The 12,087-nt window shown below is 35.2% G+C and overlaps 1 protein-coding gene across 6 annotated transcripts in view; it reads left to right on the forward strand.

The window, feature by feature from the left end:
* Positions 1-12,087, forward strand: part of NOL4 (nucleolar protein 4) — a 304,929-nt gene that overhangs the window by 275,175 nt on the left and 17,667 nt on the right. The window lies entirely within an intron of this gene.

A 12,087-nucleotide genomic window follows, 5' to 3' on the forward strand; every position in this document is an offset into this window, starting at 1 on the left:
CACACACACACACTTTTGCACAACAAAAAACTTGATAAGCAAATTAAAAAATAAATGATAAAGTGGAAAAATTATTAGCTACCTATTAGCTACCTTTGTATCTATACTACAAAGGATTAATAGGCCAATACCTGAGGGTTTTCTAAAAAGAAATACCCAAAACTATATATTAGAAAAAACAAGGCTAGAAATATGAACACACAGTTCCCAGAGAAAGCAATGCAAATGTACCATAAATACAGGTAAAGATACTCAACACTATTCACGCCAATAAGAGAAATTCAGCTTCTGTCAGATTAGCAAAAATCCCAATCTTTACACAATATCATTTTGGCAAGACTGTGGGGGAAATGAGTACTCTAATTCTTTGTGGAAATGCAAAAAGTTGGAGTGGAATTTGACATTATCTAGCAAAATTACATGTGCATTTACCATTTGACCCAGCAATCTCTTTAGGAATCTGTGGTTAGGAATTTATCGCAAAGACCCATTGGTAAAAGTAATACATAGATGCACAAGGCTATTCATTGCAGCATTTTTTACAAATGCAAAAAAAATAACTTACCTTATAAAAATGTCCATCAATAGATGGCTAGTTGATTCAAGTATAGTGCATCCAAACAGGAGAGTAACATATAGCTATTAAAAATAATGAAAAATATCTTTATATACTCCAAGAGCTGAAAAGTACTTATAGTATTCATTAAAACAGGATTTATATAATTTTTTTAAAGAGGCATGAATGGGGGAGAACAGAATGGGGAATGGAATGTAAGTCAGGATTCTCTGTGTTTACTTGATTTTTATGTTTTGTTTAGTAAATTTAACTTTGTAACAGTTTACATATTCACATAGTTAAGAAAGAAACTGACTTTAAGAATCCCTAATATTGAAAAAAATGATGCAAATCAACTTTACCTATTTATTGAGTGGTTGGCATTGCCCCATAGAGAGGAACTTTTCCACATGATCTAAAACAAAATCATACTTTGACTCCACAACATGGAAGCCTGTGATACCTTAAACTATTTTCAGTAATCATATTATTATTTTGGGATTGTTATCTGTGTGTTGTGGTTTAAGCAAAACGTGTAATTACGTTGGTGTCCCGTGAAAGCTAGGATTTTCAGTAGGGGGCAAAGTAGAAACAGATGTAAGTAAAATCAATCAGTTCAGGCAAAAACACCATAATTCTTGTATTTGAATTGGTAGTAACAGCGAGAACTCATTTGTTGTTGTTGTTGTTTAAAAAACATGTTTCCTATCTTTTTCCAATGAAAATGCCTAAAAAAAAAAAGACCAATTTGAATTTGAAGAGCTTGGTGTGCTTTTACTATATTTAGGAGAGAATTGCATTATTAGGGTCAAATGAGTATGTACTCTAGAAAATCACTTACCTTTATAGTACTGGGAATCTGTTCCATGTGTGTTCAAGAATGATTCTTCTGGAAGATTGGGGCTCTTCGGTGTGCCTTAAAATTAAAGGTCCACTAAGGACAGGATCACTGAGTTTTGGTCTATATACATTGCCTTCCAGCTCAAAAGATTGGCGCCTCAAGTGGAAGGAGAAAAAAAGTTTTGCTCTGATTTTCTGTGTCTTAAAGTGAAAAGGAAGACATTTATTTGAAGTCTTTTTTTCTCTTTATATATAGGCATTTGTAGCTATAAATTTCTTTTTAAGCACTGTATCTGCATTACATTGCTTTGGTATATGTGTTTTTATTTTCATTCACCTTAAAGTATTTTCTAATATCCTTTATTATTTCTTCTTTTACTTATTGGTTATTTAGGAGTATGTTCTTTAATTGCCACATATTGGTGAATTCCCCAAATTTCTTTCCGTTAATGATTTTTAATTTTATTCCATTGTGATCAGACAACATACTTTATATAACTTCAGTCCTTTCAAATTTATTGAAGCTTGTGTTATGACTCAGATTGTAGTCTATCCTGAAGAATGTTCCATGTGTACCTGAGAAGAATGTGTATTCTGCCTTTGGTGGGGTATTGAGTAAATGTATATTAGGCCTAGTTGGTTTAAAGTGTGGTTTAAATCTTCTATATTCTTGATCACCTGCCTAGTTTTCCCATCCATTATTGAAAGAAAGGTATTGAGGTCTCCAACTACTATTGTTGAATTGTTTACTTTTGCCTTCAATTCTGACAGTTTTGTTACATTTATTTTGAGACTCTCTTGTTAGGTACATATATTGTTTATATTGGTATGTCTTCTTAATGGAGTCACTCTTTTACTGTAAAATACTCCTCTTTATCACTAGCAAACCTTTAAGTCTATTTTTCCTAGTGTTAGCTATGTCTATAACATCAGGAAAAGACAGTGGTAACTTGGATTATAGTGGAAGTACTGAAATGAAGAGAAATGGGTAAAACTTTGCACATGGTAGTGGCATATGAAGAAGAATATAGACCAAATTGAGTATTGCACATCTCTACTCAAAAATAACCAAAATAACTTAATGTTTGCTCCATAAATGGCTTAAGTAATTTGGGGAGCCCAATGCCAAATGAAAATGCGGGGCCTCTTATTTAAAAATTAAGAATTTCAGGACAGTGATAACAAAACATCTGACTCTTCTAAGCACAGGATCCTGTGGAATGACACATGTTGATTGTCCCACTTTGTTCCTTTAATTTACTTAGTTAGAAAGTTGGAGGAAGCATTGTGTTTTCATGAAAAAGGCATGAAAAATCTACTAGTGGGGGCGGAATATAATTATTTTTATATAAAAATATATTTTTATTTATATATTTTATATATATATATACACAAAAAAAAGGAAAAGGAAAATATTGAAGACAAAGGGAGAATATATTGAGAGAGCTTTTGAGAAGAGAGGAGAGAACTTTGGGGCAACTGCCAACTATGAATAAAAACTGAGAGGGAATTTAAAGTAAAATTTTTGCTATGAAATATTGAGCAGGGGTCCAAAAGTTTTCCTTGCCCTTCAACCCATTCTCCACAGAGAAACCAAAGTAATCTTTAAGAAAAGGAAAATCTGATAACATCACGTCCTCTTCTAAAACCCTTCGGTGGGCTTTCCCTGTTCTTAGGAAAAGGACATTATCTATCTTTTCATGCTTTCCTCAGTGTCCAAACACCTGAACTTTTCTTTGTCCTGCCTTTTCTCACCTTCACATCCCTAATTTATTATTCATCTTTTAAATCCTGAACTCTAAGTCTAGATTAAATATAGTTATATCTCAGCATCCTGAAGTTGTCCTTTGAAACAGATGCCACACGTGCACACACATGTAATCATAATACATTGATATTCATAACTCAATCATGTTATTCAGTAGTGCTCCTAAGCCCATAGGTGATTTGGTATAGATTCCGGGTATACAGTCATGTAAGTAGTTAGAAAGTAGGTTTTATAAGTTTGCAATTTGAATGTAGATATTATGGTACTGTGGTAAGGTCCACCTTGTCTGTACGTGTCCCCCTGTACCCTCCAGAAGAACCTCACTATCATAGATAGTATATAAAAGGACTTGAGTGACATTTTAATAATAACATCTTTATTTTTAAAATAGTATAAAGAAAGAAATAGGCCAGGAAAGTTAGGGGACTTGCTCAAGGTTATATAGGTTGCCTTGTTGGGTGTTTAGTTCACGCATCTTTTGGCTTCTTTATGATGACATAAAGATCTCTTAGGGACACAGCAAAGAACAACTTTGAACTCTTCAGACTATCTGTGCACTGCTGAGAAGAAACAAGAGTAGCATATTAACTAGTATGGCATGAAACAAACCAAACATGATGTCACTTTCTTTGAGCAGTAGCATTGGGCGGAGTGCCACTGGGTTAAAAAATGACGAAAGACTAGTCTTAGCAAATAGCAGCTTTAGACTTAGACCAAAGAGAATTTTTCAGCTCATATTTGAGAAAGGATTCCAGTTATAGTAATGGTAGCAAAGGAAATGGTTAATTCCACGTTGTGAAAGAGCTCGAAATAACTTTTCTTCTCAAAACAAAACAAACAAATACAACACACAATGCAATATGTAGATGATGTATTATACATTTGTAAACTTGAAACCTATATAATTTTACAAACCAATGTCACCCCAATAAATTAAAAAAAGATATAAAATCAAATATTATCTATAAAACTGATATTGGCTAATGCTGTTTTGATTTTGTTGACTTTTTGCTTGTTTTAATCACAGAAAAGGCCCATGATTTCCTTTATTTGAGGACTTTCTTCATAAATTCTGAGAATCCCAAACATTCTGACTTTTAAAAATAGCATTATCTTTAGCTTATTTCTTCATTTTTAAGACATTGGAAAAGCCATTCCCTATAACAGGTTTGGACCTGTGGAGAAAGAAACTACACACATATATATAAATCGTGACAGTTAAAAAGGACATAGCAGAAGATTAGCAGCATATGAGATGCCAACATCATATCTGATGGCTGACAACTCCAGTTAATCTAAGTTTGGGACTTACTGAATTTAGGATTTGTAGAGATCTTCTGAAAAGTAAAGAAGACAGCAATAAGTTTCAAGAGACCAAGTTGAATTATAATAGCTATACATCTGACTTAATTTATAAAGCAGATGAAGATAATCAGAATGCTAACCATTAACAGAAACTGGGAAATGTGATGTGGATTGGTAGCATAAATAGGAGGACAAAGATTGTAGGAAATACAATGTTTGCAGAACCTTTTAAACCAATGTAATAAGAATGTGAACCCTGCAGATTATACTATGTTCAAGAAGAATGTACAGGCAGAAGAATGAAAAAGTATACCTTACCAGCATTTGGATTTAATTTAAGAAGTATTTTAGGGTTCTCATGTTCAAATAACTGTAATAGCTACTTTGTTAGTCTGTTCAAGCTACTATAACAAAAATACCATGGACTGGGTGGCTTAGACAACCACAACAACAACGAAACACTTTATTTCTCACAGTTCTGGAGGCTGGGAAGTCCAAAATCAAGGCACCTGCATATTTGGTGTCTGGATAGAACCTGCTTCCTGGTTCATAGATGGCCATCTTTTCACTGTGTGCCTACATGGTGGAAGGAGTGGGGGAGCTCTCTGGGGTCTCTCTTAAAATGGCACTAGTCCCATTCATGAGGACTCCACCCTTCTAACCGAATCACCTCCCAAAGGCCCTACCTCCAAATACCATCACATTGATATTTGATTTCTCTATGTGAATTTTGAGGCGAATGAAAACAGTAAGTTTATAGCAGGTACTTTAAAAGAAACGAAGTTGGGTAAGGTAGAATCATTCTCCAGAAACCTACAGATCAATTCGAGATTAAAAAAAATTGTTTAAACATCAAAATCTTTTGATTCTGATTAAGTAGTATGCCCTCTGTGAAACCTTACTCTACCTGGACACCCTTCCAGCCTCGTGCATGGGCCTTTCTTTTAGCACTTATTTCATTGAAGTGTGTGTGACATATGTTCTCAAATATATTTCCCTATATAGATATGCACTCCTTGAAATCAGAAACTCTGCCCTGTTCACTATTGCATCCCCTGAATAAGGCCAGACATATAGTAAGTGCCCAACCTTGGTGGCTTAATGAATGAATAAAATTTTAAAAATAGAACACTTGGTGCCCAAAGACAAAAAGGTACAAAGAGAATATTTATGTGTATTGGATGACATGAGTGAAACATTTTTTTCTTTGATAAAGCAAAGGAATCAGAGAAAAGAAGAAAGATTGAAATGAATTTGAAGATTTTGTTGATGAAAGAGGAAGGCTCCCAAGAGTTTTATAAACTCCTATTTAATGTTGAGTACAGTAGCAATAGGAAAAGCTTGCCCATATCAGTGACTTCTTAGCATGGAAAGGGTGCCCTTGGAATCCTTCCTTAGCCAACTTACATTTTTTTTAGAGCTGGCAAGGGTCTGCACCTAACAATCTAAATTTTCAAGTTGGAGTGTTATAAAAATGACAGCAGTTACAATTTGCATAAAGAATTTATTCAAATTATCCAATTGAAATGAGAAGCAAGCAAGCAGCCAATCCTCCCATTATTATCACATCCAATTACATGGGACTTTCTATCAGGATGTTCACAATGAGTTGTCTAAAGAGGGCAATTGTGGTTCACTGTGGTTATTCATTGGGTCTCTTGAGTCTAAATTATATGCATGATGCATAAGTTAACTACTGACGTTTCCTCTCCACGAACTCCATTGGGCAGACTTTTCAATTTGTTTTTCAACTCTCATGTAAACTGGGCTGACACCCAGACCAAAATCAAACAAGACCAAATTGTAATAATAATGACCATAATAACTAACATTTGTATGGCAATTTCTTGTTTGCCCGAATCTTTACATCCATTATCTTCTTTGTTCCTCACTAACATTCAGGATCGTTGTCTATAAAGATGTTTTGGATAAGGGCCTATAATTATGAGTCTAAGGAAGCTGGCCATAAGATTCTGCACTAGCTGGTTCATCTTGGTATAACTGGCTTTGTATGTGGATAGTGCTGTCTCTAGGTATCAACATTCTGAAACATCACTGATCTGAAACTTTCAAAGGAGTGTTTCTGTTCATTTACTGTCTTCCCTTCTCATCTATCACTCACTCTAATCCTCTGTAGCCGACTTTCCCCATCATTTTGCTAAAACCGATCAGGTTAAGTTTACCAGTGATTCCACTTATTGCAAAACTAAAGATGACATTTGCTCTTTTCTTATCAGATTTCTTGGATATATTTGAATCTGTTGATGATTAGAGCTTTGAAACATTCACTCTTGGCTTCCATGATAACATTCTCATGTCACCTTGTGCTCCTCAGATAATCCTCCTTCTTCCAGCTTTCTGGGCTTTTTCTCAGTACTCATGCCCTTCCATGCTGGGATGCTCCCAGCACCCTGCGCTTGTCTTGTCATCCTCACATTCTATACACTACTTAAAGGAGAGCCTACTGACTCTTATGGCTTCAACTGCAGAATATGCCTAAAGTTGTGTATCCTCCCCATGCTTTGCCCTCAGCTTCAAATTTTGTATCCAGTTATCTACCAGATAGCTTGATCTAGACATCCCAAGAAACCTAACATTTGATTATTTAAAAATGAATTCTTCATCCCCACACATACTATTGCCTGTTTCTGGGGTTATCTTATGCAGGAATGCCCTCTCCTGAACCTGACATTGCATCAGCTATTATTTATGTTCTCTGTGGTAATTTTCTGGTTGCCTCACCCATTAAGTTTCCTTCCTGGATGTTCCCACAATACCGTAGTCATATGTCTTATTTAACCTGTCTATGATATGCTCTTTTCTGTATTAGACTATGTACACTTTGAGGGCAGGCATGATGACTTTTTTATGAATATTATGTCACCAGTGTCAGTAGGTAACTGGCTTATCTTGGTGCTCAAGGAATATTAAATGGATAAATGAAAGACTCAGTGAAATAAATTATTCTGATAAAATATTGTGCCTCTTTGGAGAACTTAACTAAATCCAGCTGAGCATGGGAATAATAAAGATGAGGATGTCTTGTTGAAGTTTGTTCTCTTTTTATCTTAATACCCCTGAAGAGCACAATATAGGAAGAAGAGAAGTATTTCATATCAAACATTTCAGACAAATATTTTGAAATACAGAAATTCTGTTTTAAAGCATATTCAGCTTAACTTCCCTGATTCAGGAAAGAATGTTTCTCATAATCATCCAGGGAACTCGGAAGGTTCTTTACCTGATCCTCTCAATAACTTGTTCTGGTTCACTAGCCACATGCACAGTAGTGCAGATACGTGGGGAGAGAACCATTGTCATCCTGCTCCCAGAAACCAGCTGGGTGTTTCTATTGTGTGAAAAATGCATAAAGTCTATTATGTTGAACTGTGTAGATAATGATTTTATAGAGTAGAGCCTAAAATTGATTCACAAAAGTTAAGCAATCTCCTCTCTTTAATTTGTATGCCCTTTACACAATGGGAAGGTCCTCGTGATAACATTATCATGTGAAGAAAGGTGACTGTGTGATCTAATTAAGTCAACATAATTGGGATTGTGCAGTTATATATCTCAATAGAGTGACAATAAACCTGAGTGAGTTGTCAAAGCACCTTCTATAGTACATAGTGAAACTTTGTCACTAGAGATTTTTCTATCAGAGTCCAACTTGTGACTGTCTATTCTGGAGTAAGCACATTTCTCCCACATGTATTCCTTTGATGTTCTGACTCTAAACTTTAAGCCCTAATTATTTGTATCCTTACTTTGTTTTCCCTTTCAAATATGAGTTTATCGACATACATATGTGCTGTACAATACGATAACCATATGTGGCTATTGAAACTAAAATTATAATAAAATTTAAAATTCAGTTCCTCAGTCACATTGGGACACATTTCAATGGCTCATTTGTTAAAATGGTGACTGGCTACTGTATTGAAGAACACTGAATCTAGATTCAACTATTCTCACCTTACACCATTATATCGGTCTTTAAATGGTTTTATTATTACAGAAAACCTTTCCTACATTTATTCCATTTATTTATGCATGTACTATTTTTATATTAATTATTTATAATTAATTATTTATAACTATTTATAAATTACTTATAATAATTTATAAAATTATTATAAATAATTTATAATTTATAAATTTATAATTTATAATTTGTATAAATTATATATAAATTATATAATTTATATAAATTATATATAAATTGTATAATTTATACATATATAAATTATATATATATAATTATATATAAATTATAAAAGTATTATAAATAATTTATAATTTATAAATTATATAAATTATATATAAATTATATAATTTATATAAATTATATATATAAATTACATAAATTTATAATTTATAAATTTAGTTATAACAATTTATACAATTATTTATAATTATTATTTATTTATAATTATTTATAATTATAATTATTTATAATTAATTATTGCATTTAATTATGTATGTACTATTCACTCAGTGAAATAAGTGGTCAGTGAATAACTATGGAAACTCAAACGGCGATTCTTAATGAGTAATGTTTTCAATTTCAACTGCTCAGCTTTTAAAAACTTTCAGCTGTTTTAGGGTTCTGATAATTGCTAATAAGTTGTAAGATAGGCATTGAAAACCTCTTTGACATAGGCTGGGATGAGTTTGAGACAGAAACTGTCGGGTGAAATAAAGAGGTAAACTGAGTGTCGTGCAGGGGACCCTGCTGGCTGCGCCATTTGTCATGCGGGGCGTCTGGCGGGGTCTCAGCTCCTGCTCCCCACATAAGAACGCAGGATATGGTGAAGCCAAACAGAAACACCCACGGAGCCATGGACAGGGGAGTCAAACCAATATATTCTCGCTGGCGGCTGGCCTGGAGACATAGGAAGTAGGATCTACATAATCTGCAACCCACCGTCCTAACAACAGTCTGCGCTTGCCAGCCATCATCTTCTTGCTAGCCCCCATTCTCTGCTAACGTAGCCACAGCAGTTATATTACTGGCCAATGGCTTACGGGTCACAGCTGACAGCCAACTAGCAACAGCTGATGGCCATCTGATCACAGTTGATGGCCATTTACTACCCGAGCCAGCACCTTTCTATGTGAGGCCGAGAGCCTGGAAACTGTTTTCTGGGGCTCTGTCCCCACACTGAAACAAGCTAAAAAAAAATGAGTTTATTCAGGCATAGAAGAGGAATTGCAATTCAGGACACAAATTCTTGCAAGCTACAGGCAAGTCCAGTCCACTGAGGGTTTGGTGTAGACTGTATTTATGGGCAAGGAATGTAAAGAGGGTAAGGTTCAGTTAGAGTCTGTTCAAATAAAAAAACAAATAGAGACAAGCTTTGAAAATTCCCTGAGGTGACAAAACCAGTCCAGTCATAAAAACAAAGCTCAATTCAGCTCATTTTGCAACACAAGCCTGACCTGGGTTATTTCTTGTTTATACCTCTGGAAACCAAAAGCAAAACTTTCCAAGATTGATATGAGGCAACCCCTGATTAGCTCCATATCACTTGAGAATATTCCAATATTACTAGTTTTCTGTACATCAGGCCTTTATGGGAAATCAGTCTCTCAGTTCTTAAGTTTTGTTTTTGCAAGGGCAGATGGGTGAAACTTTTTATTTCATATCCTCTGGTTCCACTTTAGATTGGAAATTCTAGATTTATGAAATTTATGAATTTATAAGTTTATGAAATTCTTTCATAAAACAAAAAAAAATAAGGAATTTCATTGTGTCAGAATTTAAAATTGTGTGATGTTTAGAGAAAGCAAACTCAAACCCAAACTACTTGAAATGTGACCACAGATTTGCCTGAGTTTATTCTGTTTATCCAGCTTTTCCACATATACTATAATAACCTAGAACTCAACTGAGACTATGAACGATTTACACACATACGTATTGAGATACAGAATTTCAGAGAAATGATGCTGTCGTGCGGGGGACCCTGCTCGCTACACCATTTGTCACGTGGGGTCTCTGGTCCCGCTCCCTACATAAGAACACAGGACATGGTGAGGCCAAAAAGGAACACCCACGGAGCCATAAGTAGAGGAGTCATACCACTATATTCTCACCAGCGGCATCCGCCTCTCTGCAATCCGCTCTCCAATCACAGTTGATGGCCATTTACTACCTGAGCCAGCACCTTTCTATGTGAGGCCGAGAGCCTGGAAACTGCTTTTTGGGGCTTTGTCCCCACAGATGCTTATTTGTAAACTATAATGATTGGAAATTATGTTAATCACTTGCTGGAAATTTGAAAGGAAAAAGATGAATTATCTGCAAAATAAAATGAACCATCTTAGAACCATCAGTCTATCTGACTAAGCACTCAAATTTTTCACTAGGCTTCTGTATTTCTGTAGGTCAGGGAGCTTCAGAGAAAGTGTTCTGAAATGAGAGGTGAGTGGCCCTGTTTGTTTCCTGAACTGCCCAGCACATGTAATGGTTTTACAGCTCAATATTGATCAGCCTTTTCTGGCAGCAGCTTCCTGAAAGCCTATTCTCTACAGTAAAATGGATCTTTATGTACTCTAAAGGTCCTCTTGAAAATTTTGTGTTGTACCTACTTACGAAAGGGGAGGAATGAAAAGAAGACTCCATAAGCATTCTGGCATATCATTCAGGGCTTTCCAGGTGGTATGAACTCATGATGGCTGGCTTTAGTTGTTTCCTTTCCAAATCCTTTGAATTTGGACATGTCCTCTGGGAATCTAGTTGAACAAATCAGTTACATTTTACTGGCCTCAACAGCCCTCTGCTACTCCTCAGCAAGGAGCTCTCTTGGGGAGTTCAGAATATTCTACTTTTCTAGTAAGTCAGAAATAGCACACTCTATATGGAAATTGAATTAGCCATTTTCTACATTCCTCTTTCCTGGGTTTGGGTACTGATTCCTCTTCCTGAAATAGGCACAAGGCTGCTCCCCTAGCCTCACTAGAGATCTGGAGTCTGTCGGCCTGAGTCACTCTCAGAGGGTAGGAAGGCCAGAGTTGCCTTACTTTATTTCCTCTTTCATGTTAAAAATGTCAAATGCCAAGTATGATTACAATTACATTGCTAATATTTCCTTTTGTGATTTCAAGGCTTGCGGTCACTTCAAATGACATTTAGCTCTTGACTAACATACAAATGCTTTTTCTGAAAGCCCTCCTCCAGTCCATGTATAATTGCTAGAACTAGTGGAAGCATATGCGTTTGAATAAGAGTCCACACAGTGCAAACTCTCCTCTGGCGTTGATATTTGGTCCACTCACTCAAATTCAGAAGTAACAAATAATTACAAAATTAAATGTGTGGTGACTGACATTCTGGCTAATATCTCAACGGTCTTATAGGGAGAAACAAATTATTTCTGGTAATTTAAACCTATTAGGGAATATAATCCTCTTGAGTACTTGGAATGATTCTAAAAGTAGCTTGTACATTACTCTAATTGAGGAGTTTTTTTCTGGTTCCTATTTCTGGAAATATAAATTATTCTTATTGTTCTTTGGGGCAATATTACAGGGATAATCATGTTTTATTAACACTTTGTTCCTCAAAAGATATTCATGAATACAGTTTATTCATAATTGTGAAACAAGGTTGGTC

Source organism: Rhinolophus hipposideros (assembly GCF_964194185.1).
Source record: "Rhinolophus hipposideros genome assembly, chromosome: 17".
NCBI classification, from domain to species: domain Eukaryota; kingdom Metazoa; phylum Chordata; class Mammalia; order Chiroptera; family Rhinolophidae; genus Rhinolophus; species Rhinolophus hipposideros.